At 39.1% G+C, this 20487-nt stretch overlaps 1 long non-coding RNA gene across 2 annotated transcripts; it reads left to right on the top strand.

Annotated features, from left to right (window-relative positions):
* Window positions 1–427: 427 nt before the first annotated feature.
* Window positions 428–16884, top strand: LOC131697666 (uncharacterized). 2 transcript variants are annotated; one of them, XR_009307432.1, is made up of 4 exons: window positions 428–474; window positions 678–774; window positions 3355–3443; window positions 16174–16884. It is a non-coding gene; the product is annotated as an uncharacterized LOC131697666 (long non-coding RNA). The 2 variants fall into 2 exon arrangements; XR_009307433.1 differs by lacking the exon at window positions 3355–3443.
* The last annotated feature ends 3603 nt before the right edge of the window (window positions 16885–20487 follow it).

Raw genomic sequence — 20487 nt, 5'->3', positions numbered from 1 at the left:
GCAACAGTGGCTCCTCGCTGTGAACTCCTACATCTCCCAGGTCCATGTGCTTTCTATCGCAGGATTTCTCATTTTTATCAGCAGGATGTTATTTTAAATATCGAAAATGCTTTAGCATGTGAAGGGAAACAAAAGATTTTTAGTGCAATTAGCTGATCTACATGCCCACTGTTTCAGAATGATACCAATTAAAAGAAAACTTCAATCACACACACACACATATATATAGTGTGACAGACTGGGGGGAGGAAGAGGAATAAAATGTAGTCCAGGAGTGGTCTCAAGATTACATTCCCCAGAATGCCACAGGAGGGAGCCAGGATGAGAGTCACCTGGCTCCAATCTGTAATTAGTATCACCTGCCTGCAATTAGCAATTAGCAGGCAGGTATATAAACCAAGAAAACTGTTTGTTCCAGGCAGTCTCAAGTCCATGTGAAGAGAGGCTGTCATAGTGAAGATTTAGCAATGAAAGGTACTGTGTGAACCTGTGTTTTGTGGGTTTGTTTTTTTAAAACTGATAAACAGCTTCAGTTCTGTTAGGTTAGGGTTTTGTTTGAAAAGTTTAGTTAGCGCTCCAGTGTGAGCTACGTTTTGGTTTTCTGTTACTGTTTTATTTTATTTATTGTAAATCAAATTGCAAACTTAACTTTACATTCTCTGTCTGTGGTTTTTAAGGGCAAAAATGAACCCAAGCTGCAAGTGAATAACTGATAAAATAAATATTATCACCTGGATGAAGAAGGATCTGTAGTCCAAAACGTCCTGATATACGGTAATAGATTTTTTTTTTTTTCAGTTATTCACATTGTGTACCTACATTACCTTTTTTCTTTTTGATTTTGCACCTTTTTGTACACGGTTTCTTTTTCAATTTCTCTCTATATACTGAATGCTGCATACGAGGAGCTAGGCATGTGGATGGGGTCAGCAGTCAACATCAAAGCCTTGACTAGTTTCAGAAAGTAGGACCCTGCTGAATTACTCTGTGCTTCATCTGTTTTATCAGCTCATCCACTTCTGTTGGCAACGGTAGGTACAGGTTTTATTTTCTTGCTGATGCAGCAAATATTTCGTTCAGCCTGTCTTGACTGCAAATCAATGGTGGCAGGATCCAATGTTGTGAAATGGACAGTGACAGTCGCTGTGACCCGTCCTGCATGCCAGTCTCTCAAGATAACACTGCCGCCAAACCCCCTTTCACTGAGGGAAACCTGTCAACGGAACAAATAGAACACAGAATCAGAATGGAACCAATGAATCCAGTGTTAAACATTAGAAAGGTCAACTTCTATAACTTACAATTCAGAGCGCATAATACAAGGGTACATTTTGTGAGTGTTTTTCATTGTAATAATAATTTGTTCAATATAGATACGTATTGAATATTCCTAATTTGTCAAGTATGCTTGGGATAGTGTCTGGGTGATTGAGCAGTAAAATACAAGCTTGATGAAAGGAAGTGAGCGTGCTAATCTACTGTTTCAAATCTTGAGGAATGATACTGCTTTTAATTATAAATGATGATCTTGTAGTCTCATGAAGCCCACAGCAATTAGTAGATTGAATGGCTGATTAGTTTTAATTTCAAAGACAATAACAAGCAGCCTATTAAATGTGACATCAACTCATTTTTTCCATATGGATCTCATTATTCTCATTTTAATGCAGTTTAATTAGGGGTATAGGTCATTGGAAAATACAAACACACCCGTTTTAAAACACTATTTTTTTTTTTACAACAGCTGGAACAATTGCAGGATTGCTGAAGCTAATAATAATCATAATGTTTAAATGATGTGTCCATGCTGGCATTGAGAATACGTAAAGGAAAGTCTGTTAGGGGTGATCCAATGTTTAACACAAGGTATCTCACAGCAGCGTCTTCTTTTAGTGATCTACTCGCTTATACTAAAGGCCACAAGATTTACTCTGCGTTTTGCTCTTGTGCACCAAAGGACAAAGCTGTCAGTGTGGTTCAGTCTAGTAAGAAATAGCATAGTAACCATGACAACAGCATTATTTGTTTTGAAACAACAAATATTTGTATCCTTTCTAACTGTGGAGATCATCTCCTAGAATGAATGCAGTTCAATGTTATAATGTTGATCCTGATCTTGATGTGATACAGTCGTGTCTTTATATCGCATTCAAATCAGCTATACTGTTTAATATAGGATGCTGTGTAAGATACAAGGCACTCTGTGTATTACATACACATGATTAACTACCAGGGAGGACAAGTGAATTTGGGTCAGTAACTTTTAGTTTAAAAATAACCCCGAATGTACATGAAGTGCAGCATTCCCAGCTAGCTCAGGTGTGTATGTTGTTTAAGTGGTTCGCAGTTTATCATGCACAACAGTAATAGAAACAGGAGGAGATCAGAGTCACAGCATTCCCAGCTAGCTCAGGTGTGTGTGTTGTTGAAGTGGTTAGCAGTTTTTCATACACAACAGTAATAGAAACAGGAGGAGAAAAGCTGGATGTTATTTCTATGTAGAAGGTGAACGCACTGAATAAAATGAGATGAAACGTACACCACAGCAGGCCTTCCACACAAACACACACAAGAAGTAGAAACTGGGAAACCTGCAAAAAAAAACAACCCACCACCACAAGAAAACGGTAAAGCCCCTGGACCTGTGCTGCTCCCCAAAGAGTTTATTGCAAGGCTTGTAATTATTATTAGTGGTAGGGAGTCATGACAGCCTGCTGCTACTGCTTGAAGCTAAGGGAAGGGAATTGGAAACAATAAACTATCAGATCTCAACAACACACTGGTGCTTTCACTGAAGTTCAGATCCAGCTGATATTGAAAACAATCATTCATCCAGACTTAACAGAATATCTCGAGGTAAGTTCACAGGTAATTGTATTAAGTTGATCGCTTAGGAAATGCATTTGTATTACTGGGTATTGATTTTTAAATTGCATTTGGTGCAATAGAACAGAATCGTATCCTATGTGTTTGAAGATATTTATATCATGTTGTTGTCCATGTGTTACACATTGGGCACTTTTTTTCTCCTACTGTGTGTTCTGAACCTGTGGTTGTTATTGGTGTGTTATTGTAATTGCAGTGTAATAGGAATCTAATACACTTTTATAGACCTCTTTCCTGTCATTGCATTGTATTTAGTGATTTTAATAAGTCTCAAAGTTCCTAACTCAAAAGCATGGCTCCACATAGTCAAACATCTCCTGAAACCGAGAAAAAAAATATTGTGACCAAACTCATAAAAAAAAAAAATCCCAGATAAATGTCACCACATTTGCAGGAACTCAAGTCTGCATTTACCCTTGTTCAGAACACTTAAACGATGTAATGCTGTTTTGTTTTTTGTCTATATAGTGTATCAGATATGCTGGGATGTTAAGGGTCAACGTTTAAAAATGTGAGCGATCGTCACAAACAGGAAGGCCAATCAAATGATCACTCTGGTATGTGTAGAACTGGTGTTATATATTGACAACCAAACTGCAGACAATTAATAATTGCATCAATGATGATCAATAATGTGTGAAATTATATTGATTAGATTAACATTTTTCAGATCACTTGTGTGCAGAACACTAATGACTGAACCTCTTTACAATCACAATGCTGTTGATTTATTTGAATGGATTTGTTTGAATGTGGCAGTATGCATAGGTCAGCATTGTCTGCATTTCCATTAATGGGGATATCTGATTGTACACCGGTGACAGCGTCAGGCCCTTTCTGTGTAATTAAAGTGGGTCAGAGTAGTTTCATCTGATAATGTGAGTGTAACTGACAAGTGAAAGATGGGCGCATTGTTAACCCAGTATGGCACAGCGACGCCCCGAGGCAACAACCCCCAAATGCCTAAACAAAACACTTGCTAAATAATGAATGGAAAGGGCATTTGATTGCAGGCTGCAGGATTGCTGTTTGCTCATGTGTTTCTGCTCACAATGGGCTGTCTTTTAATGCAGGTTATAGGCATCTCAACACATTTCTAATGTGGTGGAAAAACCTAATCCTTTTTTTTCCCTGAGGCATGAGTTGAACGCCCACACTAATTCCAATGCTGTGCATCCCAGAGAAAGGATGCGTTTTCTCTTAAGAGATCTCGCAGACCATTGTGCTTCTCTTCGTTTCCAGTAATACCTGTCTTAGAAATACAGTCATTAAGTTACGTACTCTTCCATTGGGTACATTTGCATCTTCATGTAATCGAATAATATGAATGAGTTTAGAAAACATGGAAGCTGATTCTAACCAAATGATGTTTGGTTTGGTAATAAGTATCCACCGAAGCTAAGGCAAATTTAATGCCCATCAGTTTCTTTGGTTGGGAGTGACTTGAGACATCTTGTTACAGTTTAAATACGAACAATTAGGAATTATGCATCCTAGCATGAGAAAAAATGCTATATTAAAAAAATGAGCCCACAATTTGAGCTGTGGACCCAGAGGTACATCAATTCATCACCATTTTCAAAAACTATATATAATATAATGAACTTAGCATGTGGCATACTGCAGTAACAGGTCTCTCTTTTTTTATTAATAAAAACAACAAATAAAGTGTGATGAAGAACTAGAATAAATCACCTTTAATTTTGAGATAAATTGATATGACAGCAGGCAATACAGTACTAATTCAATCTGCCAGCTGTTTCCCCACATACATTAAGACATTAAACCCTTGTCTGAAAAGCTCAGCTTCTGCAAATCACTGCAGAGACAAGTTGTTGCTTTGCTTCTCTCTTTGTATTACACTGATATAAATCAATAGGGAGTGATGGAAAGAAAATCAAGGTTATAAGGCAGGTGTAATGAAACAGCAATAATTTACTCTTGTTGAACAATGACAGGGATGAAAGGAACCACAGAATTACATTAAAACGCTACTCCTTATTCAGAAACCAGTCTCTCAAATGCACTACAGTCTGCAGCCAACATGGCAAGATTGTATTTTTATTGATTCGTGAAATTCATGTAGGATCCACATCCAAAAATCCCTTTTCCTTTTCTCCCGCTGTTTGGTTCTGCAGGAACGTGGTTCCCTTCTTCTTTTTCTTTGCTGTGAAACGACTGATGGAAAAGCTAACTTTCCACTTTAAAAATGCAATCGAGGGCCTCAGATTCCCGATGACTTAAAACTGAAGTGCATGTCTGTACGAAGCTCTCAAGGTTAATGCTAACAGCTGTAATGATAACAAATCTTTTCTCCTGGGCTGTGCAAAAAAAAAAAAAAAACCTCCCTGTTTTGAGTAAAGACACAGTTTCCTGTTCCATTTATTTATTATCAACTCGCCAAATGAGATGGAGGGAGTAATTTCATCTAAACCATTTTGTCCTGCATGTTTGATATCAGGGTTAATTAATCCAAGATAAACTGTTCAAGCTAAATGGAAAGTGGGCTGGATATTGTGGTGTAAATGAGTGCTTGTAAGCCAGGCAGATTGGAGTTTTAAGAGATTAATTCATGCATATTTTTATTAATGTCTCTTAACTGCGAGAAGGGGTAATCAAAGTGATGGGCAGTTTTCTGTTGAGATTGTTGCATTTTATTGTTCCCCAAGCAGCCCAAAAACACTCAATGTGGCTCCATTTCCAAGTTGCCTAAGATCAGATCATTATGTGTTGCTCCTTCGTATTAAACTGTGATTCGCACATTTAAGAAAGCATACAGTAAGTTGTGACTTGGCGCTGAAGTGTAATTGATTGTTTTCCCGATATTGGTCTGTTGAATTATCAAGACAGATTTGAGCTTTGGAAGTCTTTTAAGAGCCTGTGCAGATGCATGCCAGTAAGTGCGTGCAGTGGAGGTGGCACATTTCACCTGCAGCTTTGAACTTTGAACTTTGAATTGCAGGATTAATCCCATCAGAATTGTTCGGTCACACGCTGTGTCACAATCCATCAGTGATTTCCCAGGAGGCCTCTTGTCACTTAATTATTATTTTTTTCAGTGTAATGCTTGTACTTTTGTTACTGACAGAGTATTCCTACAATGTAATGAAAAAGCACTGCCGTCATTTGTTCAGTTCTTCAAGTCGTCTGTTATTAGATGTATTACCTTGACTTCCTTGGCTTGCAGAGCCCATCCTTTTAGGAATAGTGCTTTTGTCTAGAAACGGTCTTTAATTCTTTTCACTGGCTGTAATTTATTATTTGAAGGTTTGCCTATTTGCCACCACATTAGAGCAAAGCTCAGTCAAGGAGATGCACAGCACTCTGCGTTCTCTTTTTGTCTTTTCTTTCTGCTCACTTTATTAAACATTATTTAAACCTGACCTACTTAGAGAAAAGAAAGACAAGCGTATTTAAACCACACAGCACAACGCCATACTTCCAGTACACTGCTGCATCTCCCTAATGATTCCCTCCAGTTAATGCAGCGAGGGAGGCTTTTGCATGTGAACACCATGGCTTTGTCACTCTAAAGCTAACTTGTGTTTCGGTCCCATGACTGATCCTTTCCTGCTTGCTCGGTCTGCCTGTCTGCAGTGGCTGAAGAGAGATGTTGCTATGAGAAGATAGCCTGTGACAGATGCAAGGGCTGTCGGATGAAACCAGGGGGAATGTGTGTCTTTGTGAAATACTGTCGGCTCTCACAGCAGCACATTGTGATTCACTCACTCGCCTGAGCAGAGCTGTTCTGTAGAATATCGCAGGGACTCAGAGATGCACTCTCATATCTTGAAAATTGAATCAAAATGACCCACGGTAGCTTAGCATCACCAACAAAGCAAATTGATCATTCATTCTTTCTTTCTTCTTTCTGGGTGTTTTTTATTTCTTTTTGGTTGATGTGCCTAACCCAAACCCACACCACAGTTCAGCTAGGAGTCCAAACAAGTGAGAACAGGGAAGCGTCAAAGCGTTTGCTTTTTTTGTATTGCTGGATTTTACACAAAAGAAGTCCCTGAGCTTTAATTATTGAAGTTTTAAAAGTTCTTGAGTTTTCTTCACAAGCTGTATCAGAAAGTGGACTGCTTCTGTGTTCTCACCAATTCCCTCAACAGGGTTTTCCCCAGGAATTCTGTACAGCCGTGAGCACTTTTAATTGAAAAATAAACCTGCCTTACCTTAAATATATAATACGACAAAGAATTTGAATAATGTGTTGTCTTTCGTTGACTATATCTGGTTGCACTTTTTTATGTTCTACATTTTCTTTTTTATTACTGTTTTATATGGTAAATTACCGTGCTTATTTAGGCACTCTGTGATTTGAATGGGAAAAGATAACGTGGGTTTATTGGAGTTCACAATAAAACCCCTAACCTTTTCACTTCCTTTTTAGCTTAATTATTGAGCTTATCGCTTCATTTAAGTTGTTTTCTTTAAGTTTTCAGGGCATTTTGTTAATGCACGTCCCATTTTTGTTTTTCGCTGTTGTACATTTTTTGAATGCAACTGTTCATTTTAAGCATTTTACACAACAGTACTCGCACACGTTTGGTCATCATCATAACTGTTACTGGAGAGTAATAATCCAGCACCTCTGCACTTAAGCATTTGTATGTCAGCTGACAAGTGTTCAGCTGATATCCCATCACGCCTTTCTTCTTAAAGGCGTACAGCCTCTAGACATGAACCCCCAGTATCTCTTGCAAGCACCTGGTACATATTTCTTACGATATCACAACAAAAGGAATACGTTTTGGTGCATATGTATAGCTATTATGTATTATATCACCTTGCAGTACAATAATATGACAAAAAATGGACTGAATGATAATACCTGAAAATAATCTTAATATTTTTTTTAATAAAGTAGCTGGCGTATATTGTATATTGTTAAAGGCACAGTAACATCTGCAAGACGGGCGGATCGGGTTCAGCTCTGCTGAAAAGGCCTGGGGAGAACCCTGCCTCAAGTTCAGCCCCATCATGCCACAAAAGGAATACTTCTAAGGATTAGTTTGAAAACACAGGCCTGCGGCACAAATCCAGCTATGGTGAAAACTACAGAGGAAATTACCCTTTTTATCCACATTGGGTCGTATGATGTATTTAACCACATATTCATCCCAAAGCAAACACAGCCCTTATTGGGGTCTGCAATGGAGAATATGACTTTTGTTTAAGTCAATATTGTATGACAATATTTGGATCCCAGGTGCACCAAAAGCAAGTACTGCGCATGATCTTAGCAACAGCATCCTGCAACCCAATTAGGGGAGCTTTAGAAAGAGAATGAACCTGTCCCTGGGAACTCGTTGCTCAATTAATTATTCCACCCATCGTCTCCATGCTTCCTTGCTTAATGAGTGTTTAAAAATCACAGCTGCTTTGGAGACTGGAGAAATGGTCAGTATGTTCAGCTGAATGCCATTTTGCTGTTTCAGAGAAAGCCGTGTGCCAAGGGCCGCTGGTCCCTGGTGATCAGCTTGGCTGGACCAGCTCGGACATAAAAGATCCTCAACCCACAAAGACCACCTTTACCCTGGCCCCCGGAGTGGTGGTTATATTCTGCATTGTCAAAACAGAATTGCAGAAAGACAGTATTTTAATGTATGAGGTCCTGTTAGTCAGCATTGTAAAAGTGAACAACCTGCCCCTGAGGGGCTTCATTTACAACAAAAAGTCAATCATTTTACTGGTAGATTTTATGGGACCACTTCATTTCTATCGTGCATGATAGCTTTTTGAAGTCGAAGTTGATTTCTTAAAAAAATGTAAAAGAATCCACAAAGCTGCTTTTATTAAGCAAAGCATGGTGTAGCGATCAAATCTAGTATAGGCCACTGCACTGCAGCCGGTGAGACTGTTCCCATTGATCTCAATATATTCCAGCGTTTTTCACTTGCTGGCATCGCTTGCTACGCGTCTGCTGAGAGGAGGGCTGAAGAGGAAACATTTAAGTTGAGGTTCACTTGAGGTCCACAGTTCAGAAAGCAGCGTTGCGTAAAGGAGGGTCAGACTAGACATGGGGCAAACAAAGCACAGGGACTCTACCTTTTAAAGATTTGTTATTAGAAATAATATGTTTTGAGCAAAAAGATGAATATTTGTGTTTACAACTATGATGTTGTCCTGTAATATAATATAAATATTTGAATTATTTTTAGAATGCGTTGAGGAAGGTTTACCAAACTTATAAAAAGCAGGCCCTACCACATAACTTATCCAGCAACCCTTCTGTATTTTCTGCCATCAATCTCCCAAGGTTAACTGTGTCTACAGCCCCTAAAGCCAATTTTTAAAGTTTATGATCCATTTTACAAAGTCCTCTTAAAGCAGCCCTGCTCCTTTTTTCATAGTGACATGTCCCAGCAGATTGAATCTGTTTCCAGTCAACCTAAAGTAAAACCATCTAATGGATAACATTGCATGCTGATAATTATTTAGGGTCCTATTAAGACCTGTTCTTTTAATGTCACACATAAATACAGCCACGTAAATATGATTTTGGATGAAACCCAGAAGGCTGTGTTTATTTTTGTTGTGTGATTTAAAAGCATGTCATGATCCTGAATTAGCTCTGTTTCTTGGCTACATTACAGGAATCTCTGTAATGAGACATCCAGGGCGTGATATTATAGTGCCAGTAAGTTGTCAATTCATACCACACTCATTAACACTGAAAATGGGCTGTTTTTTGGCTCATGTCTACTCTTCATTAAAGTGGGAAGCATCCATCTCCCTATTGGAATTGTGTTTCTCATGCATTACAGTGGTAATACCAATGCTGTACATATCTGCATCTTACAATGCAGTCTGTCCTCATGTAGATTTGCAAAAGCACCTAATAATATGTGTTCTATCTTTCTAAAAATTATTATTTTGCAAATGTTTCCCTCTGTAAGATTGCTTTCTTTCCTAAATGAAACCCATATTTTAATACAGCAGCCGCCACAGAAAATGCGTCCTTGTGATTGATATCCCTCTCGGAGATGACAGGGGCAGGTGTCTGGAGAATGCAAACAGGAATAAGCTTGCCAAATTCTTCAAATTTCAACGTTTAGATTGCTAATTTTCCATTTCAGCACACTGAAAGAAGTTAGATGTAGAAATCGCTCTGCACACCAGGGCCGAGCTACATATTACCACACCCACTAGCAGAACTGAATGCAAGTAAAATGCCTTGTACAGTGAGATAGCTTTTACGTCCTTGAAGAGCATCCAAACTCTTCCATCGCTGTGCTATTTAATGTTTTGCCATGCTTGACAGCGCTTTACCGTTGCACTGGAGGTGATCTGTTTTTGTTATCCTCCACATTATTTTGTAAGTTAATCTTTTGAATGTCTTTTGCAGGCCTGGGTGCTCCAGACACCTACTGTCCCAGAGAGCCACCCTGGAAACTCTCTTCTCGTTGTCTGCAGTGCATGCTTGTGAGGGTGGTATTTAAAAAACATTACTGTAACTGAGGACACCAGAGCACCCTAAACCTGCACTGTGTCTATAGGGTTTGTGCAGGTTTTAAACACTATCACACAAGCAGCGCAGTACCCTTCTCATACACATGTTAACATATAGTTCTGCACTCTAGGCTAAAGTATTGAAAAGAAAAGTACAATATTAATATATTATTCATAACATGTACCCCTCTCTCATATTTAAGGGCTATTTTGTGGCTGTGAGCCTGAGGACAGACATGAAAATATTCTTTTTTTTTTTAATTGCCTCTATACACATTTGCATACAGTAGGCAGAATTTATAACAAAAAAATAATGAACAATTTATACGCCCAGCTTGGGTCAGAATTAGCTTAATACTAGACAATTAACATTTCTTAAATTATATATTTTTTCTATCTTGCGGAAAGGTTGCTTTATTAGCTGAAGGTATTAAAAAAAAAAAAAGTGGACCAGAAAACTTGAGAAAGAATCTGGGAAATGCAGAGAAAAAGCTGAAAGCTGAACTAAATGAATCCACTTACTCTCAGCCTTCACATATTTTAGCAAAAACAATATAAAGACTTTTTTCCTCTCCTAATCCAGTGCAAAGTTTGCAACACTATTGTCTAAGTGAAAGTGCTACAAAGAAACACAAGGGTTCCTAACAGTCTTGTGTGTAAAAGCATGCTCATTTTAAACCTGCCCCCCAAGCCTTGCTTCCCAGTCTTGTGTGTGAAAGCATGCTCATTTTAAACCTGGCCCCCCAAGCCTTGCTTCCCAGTCTTGTGTGTGAAAGCATGCTCATTTTAAACCTGGCTCACAAGCCTTGCTTCCCAGTCTTATGTATGAAAGCATGCTCATTTTAAACCTGCCCTCCAAGCCTTGCTTCTTAGTAATGGGTAATGAACATTTCCACACACACTTGACAGGCATGTGATGAATATCCGCCACACAGACTTCGTTTAATGCTTTAAGAATTAGTGTACACGATTAGATGCCCAACGTGTCATTTGCATGTCATGGTGACAATATTTTATCTCGGAAAAATGAAGAACACACCTGGTAGCATGGGGGGGGGAATTCACTAATACTGTATAATGTGTACATAATGGTTTGTAAAAGTGTATTATATATATATATATATATATATATATATACACACACACAGGCTCACCTGTTATACTGCGCCTCGTTGTAACATGGTAGGGTCGTGGCTCCCATTTGCCCCATAATGCCATTACAGTAGCCCTTTTATACTCGTTATAAGGTGGAACACAAATAGCACGGTCTTGTAACTATGGCTCCCCACTATAGCGTTATAAAGGGCGAGCACTATATATTATTATTATTGTTATTATTTGTTTATTTAGCAGACGCCTTTATCCAAGGCGACTTACAGAGACTAGGGTGTGTGAACTATGCATCAGCTGCAGCGTCACTTACAATTACGTCTTACCCGAAAGACGGAGCACAAGGAGGTTAAATGACTTGCTCAGGGTCACACAGTGAGTCAGTGGCTGAGGTGGGATTTGAACCGGGGACCTCCTCTTTAACCGCTGGACCACACCGCCTCCTATATATATAAATAGAAGCACTTTTTCAAAACTTTGTTGGAATACAATTTTAGCAACCATTTAAGGAAAGCTCAATGTGTAAGCAGACCAAGGGACTAAAGCAGAGGTATTGAGGAGAGAAGAGAAGAAGAGAGGCCTCCCTCACACAAGTATATGTGTTGGCAGTTTGTCACAGTTGAATTATCTAGACACACATAAGGTTGGCAGCCCTCTGAGGTTAATGCAGCAATGGAAAGCACATCTGCCTAGAACTCCCCTTAGTCTTTATTTCAAGGTGATCATTTGTTTTATTCCTGGTGCTAGAGGTGAAAACGTTTTGACAGATCAGTGTTGAAATGAAAGCACCATTTCTTACTGTAGGACTGAAGTGGGAAACTCGGCTGCATTTTTGCAGGTAGACCTCAGCTCCACTGCACTGTACCTGAAGCGGAACACCCCTTTGAGATAACATCGCAACTGCAGTATAACCTGCAGACAACCTGGTAACACATGACACTGTCTGGAACTACATTGTAACTACACTGTAACAGCATGTGTTATTACATAGACACTGGAGTGTAAATACACCACTACACATGTGAAAACAGTGCCATTACAAAACATACCAGCAACCGGCAATGTTGTTGCATTGTGCATAGAGATCCGTTATCACGCTAACAAGCGTGTTACTATAGTGTATTTCGAGACGCTTCTCTTCTGTTAGTTTGTTGCCCGTGAACATACGGTATCATATTGGAGAGATACAGTACTGTGTGGCGAGCACATGTTGGTAAAGACCACTTTTATTCAGTACCGTCCATACGTATTGGAAAGGACTTGTAATAAGGAATTCTGTGAGCCCAGTAGTCAGATATCAGAATTTCATACAACATTGTTTTTGCCTAGAGGATGTTGTGTTCAATTGCATCTCTGACACCTCATTCATTCTAGGTCTTCTATAAGGAGGTGAGTGTAAACAATCGCATGAATTTGTTTAGAACCCCCAGGTCATAAAAAAATATTCAGCATTGTGATGTCACGCAATTGATTTCTGTAGAGATCAGTGGAGAGATCCATCACTCCATGACCTTCGGTGACATCACAATCTTTGCAGTCACTCTCAAATGCAAGGTCTGGGAATGTATCCAGTCCACAGCTATGCTTGGAAAGGAAACAGAACAAGGTCATTGTGATGTTTATTTTATTTTATTTAGCAGATGCCTTTATCCAAGGCGACTTACAGAGACTAGGGTGTGTGAACTATGCATCAGCTGCAAAGAGTCACTTACAACTACGTCTCACCCGAAAGACGGAGCACAAGGAGGTGAAATGACTTGCTCAGGGTCACGCAATGAGTCAGTGGCTGAGCTGGGATTTGAACCGGGGACCTCCTGGTTACAAGCCCTTTTCTTTAACCACTGGACCACACAGCCTCCTCATGTCATGCAGTTCTTTACGTTTCGAGCACCAGCATGACATTGCAGCAGTCAGGCGTTGGCAGAAATCTCAACATCACAAACCTGCTTTACATAAGATTCCTATGGACTACTGTACTGTATAGATATCGCTTTATTAACAAAAGATGCCATGTAGATAAATATAACACCCCATTTAGCATATAATTGAGGGGTTTACATAAAATAAACAGAAGCCTTAGCGTAGTCCACCACAGTAATCAATTCCAAAATGATCCCACTTGAAATGAGCTGTTAGAGTCTTCGTACCGTGGCTAATGGCTTATTCTTTCATACGCTCGCATTAGATGCTCCAGATTAACAGTGAATGGTATCAGTTAATACTTTCAGGTACAGCTTCCCCACCTCACTTTTGGCATTTCCATCCTGAATCCCATTTCCGGTTCTCCTGGCTCTTATCTTGTGGGATTACAACAATGTGCGTGATTAGCTGCCAATGCTTCAGAAGAACTTAAAAAAAGGTCAGGCCTGCACCAAAAAGACAATTCTGAAATTAGTAATGCAATTGGAAGATTTGATTTTTTTCGCACTTTGTATCGAGGAATGAACTCCTTACAGTATTTTAAATTACAAGTCCAGGAAAACAAGTTAACACAGTTTTAAAAAGCCATTTGAAGTTCTTAACTGAAGGTGAAGGGAGCATTGTAAGATTAATGTATTATTTCTGCTCTCAAATCAAAAGGCTTGCACTAATTAATCCATCATTAATTAGTCACTTAGTTAGGCAGCATGATCTTGCATTATGCTGATAAACATGTCCTTCTCAATGAACTCTTTGTGCAGTCTTCAGGTTAGCTCACCAAGTCTATTGAGATTCAGCTGTTTCTAGATTTCATTTTAGACCCAGCTTTTTAAACTGCAGTTTAGTGGATCCATCTTATGCAAATGCTAACAAGTCTGAACTATATGTGAGCTTCTAATGATGAATATACCTGGATTGACATGCACTCCCACAGGAATATGTTCCTTCAAGAACCTACCAGTCTGCAATCACAAGTATATTGGGTCTGCTAACCCTTACACAAGTTTCAGAGTATTTTCACACTGTATTTATGCAGGTTTAGCCTATGTTTTCCCATGGTTATACTATACATTTACCAAAGTAGCCCTGGTTTGCCATGTTTATTAATATGAACTAGTATACCATACCTCGCTGGATTTTACAGTGCTTACCTATGCGTTTCCATGCTATCATTCATGGTGCTTTATTACACCGTGGTATGCTTTTACAGTGGGACACTTTTATAAGGGAAACTGCAACCCTTTCTCTTTACCATTGACTTTGAATATCTGCGCATTGATTTAATCCCTCATCAAAGGCTTTTAACATCTCTCCTGGTTAACCCAGCCATTGTGATTTTAAATGAGGCCTCTGTCTCAGTGGATATATCTCCTGTTTAAAAAAAAATTAAAAAACAAGAGCTCTTGGTTTGTAAAGGAAACAGGCTGAGGTATGTATGACTTTGGTTGGCAGCAAAGTTTCACCAAACTCAACTTGTAATGAGCTGTAGGGATGCCGTGGCTCTGTGGCTCCCTCCTAAATACAAAGTTGAATTCCACTGGCACACATTGGAGAGGGAAACTGAACAACAGCAAGGCAAGTAAAGGGCACGGTCAATTCATCAGGCAAACAAAACTGTAGTGTTATTGCTCCCACGAGTTTATAAAAATGAAAATCATAAATCTGAAATAATGGAATCTTGTACAACTACAGTAGTTGTGTTTACGACTGAGCAATTGCATTGCATTGCAGTGTATCAACTTTAATGGAAGGCTTACACAGAACTGCTGGAGAATTGAGACATATGGTCATATGCTATCTATATGCGATACATATTTATGACGAATGATTTTGTTCATTCAAATCCAGAATCACACCATGATTACTGATGCCAAGTTATCCAGTGTTACAGGAGTTAGTCTTGCCGAATTACAATAAAACATGTATTCATTTAATTTTGAGATAGTTTCCTATTTTAGTTTTCTCTGTCCTTTTTCTGTGTATGCAGTGGAAGGCAAATGGTGAAACATGTGTTTTAACAGAATTAATAACATGTTTATAGATATAACCACTCATAATAGACCCCTAAAATAGTGTTACCCAATCCGTGACATGTTGAACAAAACTGCAGTGCTGTGGATTTTATTTACACAGGAACCATTAAGGGGAATCCACTTAAGTAGAAGTGAATGAAAGGTAACAATGTGATAGGGATTTCTTTTTGTTATTGTCTAATTGGGATACTCAATATCTTTTCCCCCCCATTTGATGCCAGACCTGAAGGAAGCCTAAGAAGGCGTCTTTTTGCTCAACTAAATGAGTGGCCTGGTTAAGGAATATAAAGTGTACCTGCAGGCGTGTGTCTCATGCTCTGCTTTAATTTAAACTAATCCCTTTAGAAATGCCAAGCTGCATGAGGGGCGAAAGCAAATGCGGCTGATTAGCACTTTACTGTAGAACACCTTCAAACTGGAGCACTGGCTGTTTAAGGTTACATAAGCCTACATATATATATATATATATATATATATATATATATATATATATAATTACACATATCTTCCGGGCCCAAGAGGTAGTTGGAATTCATAGTGCCCATTGTAATTCACTCACTGTTTCCATATTATCATATATAAAAGGCTGCTGGTGCCAGAATGAACAAGTGCTGCCCACACCACTTCATGCTAATATGCTTGCACAGTGGTTACGATGATTATCAGCATTTCCTAAAACAAAATGGCAGGGAAAGAAAAAGAAATGCAGTCTCTTTTCTGTCCTAGCACAGCTTTTTTATTTTATTTTTTAAAATTGTTTTCACAGGGATGAATCTGAAAAACAGCATAATTTCCACTGGATCTGTATATGAGCAATCGCAATGTGCAGATGATGTCGCCCGAGTGCCTGTCGAAAGATATTTCTGAGGAACGCTCTTGTTTTCTGTGGCCCTCGAGACTCTGAAGCAACAGTTTCCCCTGTGAGAGGTTCTCTTAATTAACTCATGGAACTTTTGTGCCCTGTTATTTTTTTTTTCTCCTTTTGATGTTCCGTACAAAATAATTGCTATGCAAATGTTCCATTCAATTCCTCTAAGTAAAGCAGATCAAAGAACATTTTGAATGTGTGGGTTCAGGACAAAAACGAAACACAACTACGCTTTGTCAGCATAGTTGGAAGGTAAAAAGTTCCATGTGAACTTGGAACCAGTATCGCTAGACACAGAGTTCCAAAGTCCTATAGCAATAGATTGAACTCTCCAATACAGAGAAGTATTGCCCTGTACTGTGACTACATTCAACCAGTGCATGCTGCTGTCTGGAACTTTGATTAACAGAATCATAGAGGATCATAAAGTGGGCGTGGATTTTCTTTACTGGATCCACCACCAAATAAACTGCTGCTTTCTGGTTGTTTTGTTTTTAAGGATGTTATAATATTAGCATCCAAACAGAGCTGTATTGTATATCTTTGCATTAAAGGGTATGAAATAATTATGGGCCCATTTATTTCTTATAAGTAAGAGGCAGTGGCAGTGTGGCAGGGCGAAGGCACAGGTGTATGTGGGGAATATTGGGTTGGCAGGGAGAGGGTTAAATTCCTCCCTGTCAAAACACATGGGAATGTGGCAGGGGCTGTGAATTGAATGAATGATTAATTAATACAGCTGTATAAAATGGGTGATCACGGGTGTTCATATTTAAAATTAATGTTGGTGTTAGTGGTGAAGGTGCATGCTGCTGTGCTGTCCAGTATGTTCGTAAGTTTTTGTAGCCCTTTTTTTGGCCCTTGTGTCTTTTTGTTTGTTTTGTCTGTGTTATTAAAGTGTGCATTAGCGTGTAACCTGCAGATTCTGTGTCTGAGTCTCTCTTCCTGGTAAATAGCAGCTTGCCAGTGACGCTGCCCTGATCAAGACTTCTGTTCTAACTGTTATTCATAGAATTAGTGCTTGTTTTTGTGGAAACTTTGTAACAATCCATGCACAAGTGGCCATGCCTTCCTAGGGAAAAGTTGTAAAGTGGGAAGTTTGGTGTTTCCATTTGCACCTATCTGATCCACTCTTTTAACAGAAATAACCTTCAACACAAAGAGCACAGCTGTGTGGGCTCTGGAGGCACATCATTCACTGCCGCTAGAGATCATGAATTGGACTTGACACCTTACTTTCAAGGCAATGGACTGGACTGTGGTAAGGGAGTTTGAGAACAGTTAAGAGGCATCCATCATTGGAAACGTCACAGAAAATGAGTGGGACTGGATCGATTACAAAAATATTATCTTTAATCCTGTGATAATAACTACATCCATCAATAAATAACTAAATTAACAGCTGTGCAAAACTGCCTAAACAAAGTAAAAACCCCACCAGGTTATTGTATTGTATCAGTTCTCTCAAATTCTAAAAAGTTGTTCCTGTTTTGTACTGCACTGATACTCAAGTCAGCTTTTCCGTGTGACTGGAGTTAAAGGGTTAAAAGCTACATGTTCCGGAACTCAGGAAGTTCTAGAATGCCGGGTTCATTTTGCTCTGCAGTACGGGTTACCTCTCATGACTGCTCATTAACACTGTCCACTGGTGGGGGGTTATTTGGGTTAAGCCTCATCAACAGCGCTGGGTCACTCGGAGTGCTGTTTGGAGCTGTGAGATAAAACCCAGCGGCTAGGCAGCCTGGCAGTGAACATTAACGTGCAATCAGCACATCGTAGGATTGACTCAGACATAATCACACCCCTAACGCCTGTGCTAATAGCAAAACAAATTACATATCAATTAGTGTGTAAACCTTGGAGTACGTTACTGCTAATGCTTTCCATATGTGTGGGAGAAACCGTATTTTATTAATATACTGTAATAAACAGCTTTTTCAATCCATTGCACCAAGCCAGAAACAGCAAAGCAGTAACTTGGGTGAACCAACAAAATGCCTTTCTGCCTTCTGTATAGAGATTCCATTCTTTGCGCTCTCATATTGTAATCGGGAGAACTGGCTGTGGAATTGTGATATGATTCAATAACTCAACAGAATGTGGCTCCGTCTGAGAGTCCAATATTGTGGAATGTTTTTGGAGGTAACAGGATCAGTTCACTGGCCAATTATATTACTTATAAATCCATGTCATTTTATCACAGATGGATAGAGATCCAGTGAGGCAGGCCAAGGTCGCGTGTGTTTTATATCTGTATCAATCGAATATGCAGTCCTGTCTGCAAGTCAGCATTTCTTTGGGCACGAACAGGATCCATCAGTCAAGAAGACAGAGAGGTTGCTTTGACTATCAGAGTGAAGATCTCATACAGTGCTTCCGACTTGCTCGATTCGCTGGAACTAAACCAATTTAAACCTTATAGGGGGGAAAAACCTTGTAACACCAACTCCAGCCTGTTTAGTTTGACGCGACAAAGACAAATGATGATTATACTATTAGAGCTACCCATGGTGTAATGGTTTTCAGTAACCAGGAGAAGAAACCTGAATGGGCTCAATTCCAGTAATGTTGTGCAGTGCTGGGACTGTCACTGTACTGGATGTGTAACAGTGTTTCATTTCTAGGCAGTACAAAAATACAATTGTCTGAGAAAGCTGCACAGGTATGGGTTATAATGATTCGGACAAAGAAGGATAAGGGGAGGTTAAATCGAAGTTTTTAAAATCCTAAAGCAGTTTGAAAAGTTAACCCCAGACAATATTTGGTGCATAGTAGAGAGACCAGGACCGGAGGACAGAGTTGGAAATTGAGCAGAGACCGAGAGAGGCATCGCCATAATGACAGTAAACTACTAGGTTTGCACCAGTGTCAAATAGCACAATATCACAATTGAACAGATTAAACTGACATTACCAGGTCAAGACCCCCCCAAAGTTACATACATGCTAACATGCATAACTCAGAAGAGTAAATTATTCAGCAGCGCTGGAGTTATAACTGAAGGAAAACTCAATATATTTGCACTCTTTAAAAAGACGAGTCGTACATATATTTGCATAACATTGTATAATATGATCAGCTATGATCTAGATTTGCAATTGAAAAGCACCAAGTTAATTTTATCGCAGACCATTTTAAGCACTTCTATGTTAATTACCAAAGCAAACGCTAATTATAGACTGATAAAATGATTAAACTGAAATACAATAGCTTTATAACTGCAATAAGACAGTTGATAGCACAAACTTTCAGAACTTTATATTAAAGGCAATCAATATTTGAGATATTGATCTCCTATCTGTCTATCTATCTATCTGTCTGTCTGTCTGTCTGTGTCTACCTATCTATCTGTATATAAATGCAACGTTACATGAGGCCATGTGCAGTGATCTCTTGGTATCATGCTGATGTTACTTCCTAAAGGTAGCACTTAAGGTTGTCTTGCCTAACAGGAAATCATTCATCATTTTCTATGTCAGGTGGAGCTTTAAGGTTTCTCTTTTTTTTCTCTGCGACAGTGGTACATGTTTGAAAACCCACAGAGGCAGACGCATTACAGAACATCAATACACACATTGCAGAGCTCTGTTATGCTTGAAGGCACAACAATAAATTTGTGTACACATACAAAGACACGTGAGCATGGTCTGCTGGTTAGATTTGGACACTTTTTAATTAGCTGTAAGATTGATGGCTCTTCTGAAAACTGACTCTGTATTGATCTTGTCATGTTTTTACAGTACTGCTATATAATAAAACGCACCCGCGCTGCAGCTCATGTATCTCCAGCAGCTTGGGGGCTCATTTTCCCTTTACTGAAACACAATCGAAATCACCTTGCAGCACGTCTCTCAAGTAAGCCCTGGCAACAAAAGAAAGCAGAGGATTGTTCCTTGAAAAGACCCTCACTGAAATGTGAAGAGAAACAATTGCCAAACACATTGTGTCTTGCTTTTGTAAGTTTTGTTTGCATAAACAGGATTTGCATGTAGTTGAGATTTAAGCTCCTCAGATCAGCTATTATTAAGAACCATCCGAGACACCTTAGCCAGCCAATGTAGGATAATACAAGAACAATCACAGGAGCGCGATCTATACAGGCTTCCATAAAACCTGGACGTAAGAAGTCCTATCGAAAGACACAAAGATACTGTTTTAATTTTGTGACTATTACCTTGATTTCAGTGCTGTTTATAGATGCACGTCTTGTTT

Source organism: Acipenser ruthenus, chromosome 16 (assembly GCF_902713425.1).
Source record: "Acipenser ruthenus chromosome 16, fAciRut3.2 maternal haplotype, whole genome shotgun sequence".
In the NCBI taxonomy this organism is placed as follows: domain Eukaryota; kingdom Metazoa; phylum Chordata; class Actinopteri; order Acipenseriformes; family Acipenseridae; genus Acipenser; species Acipenser ruthenus.
The sequence above is the reverse complement of the archived record's forward strand: the minus strand, read 5'-3'. Positions and strand labels throughout refer to the sequence as shown.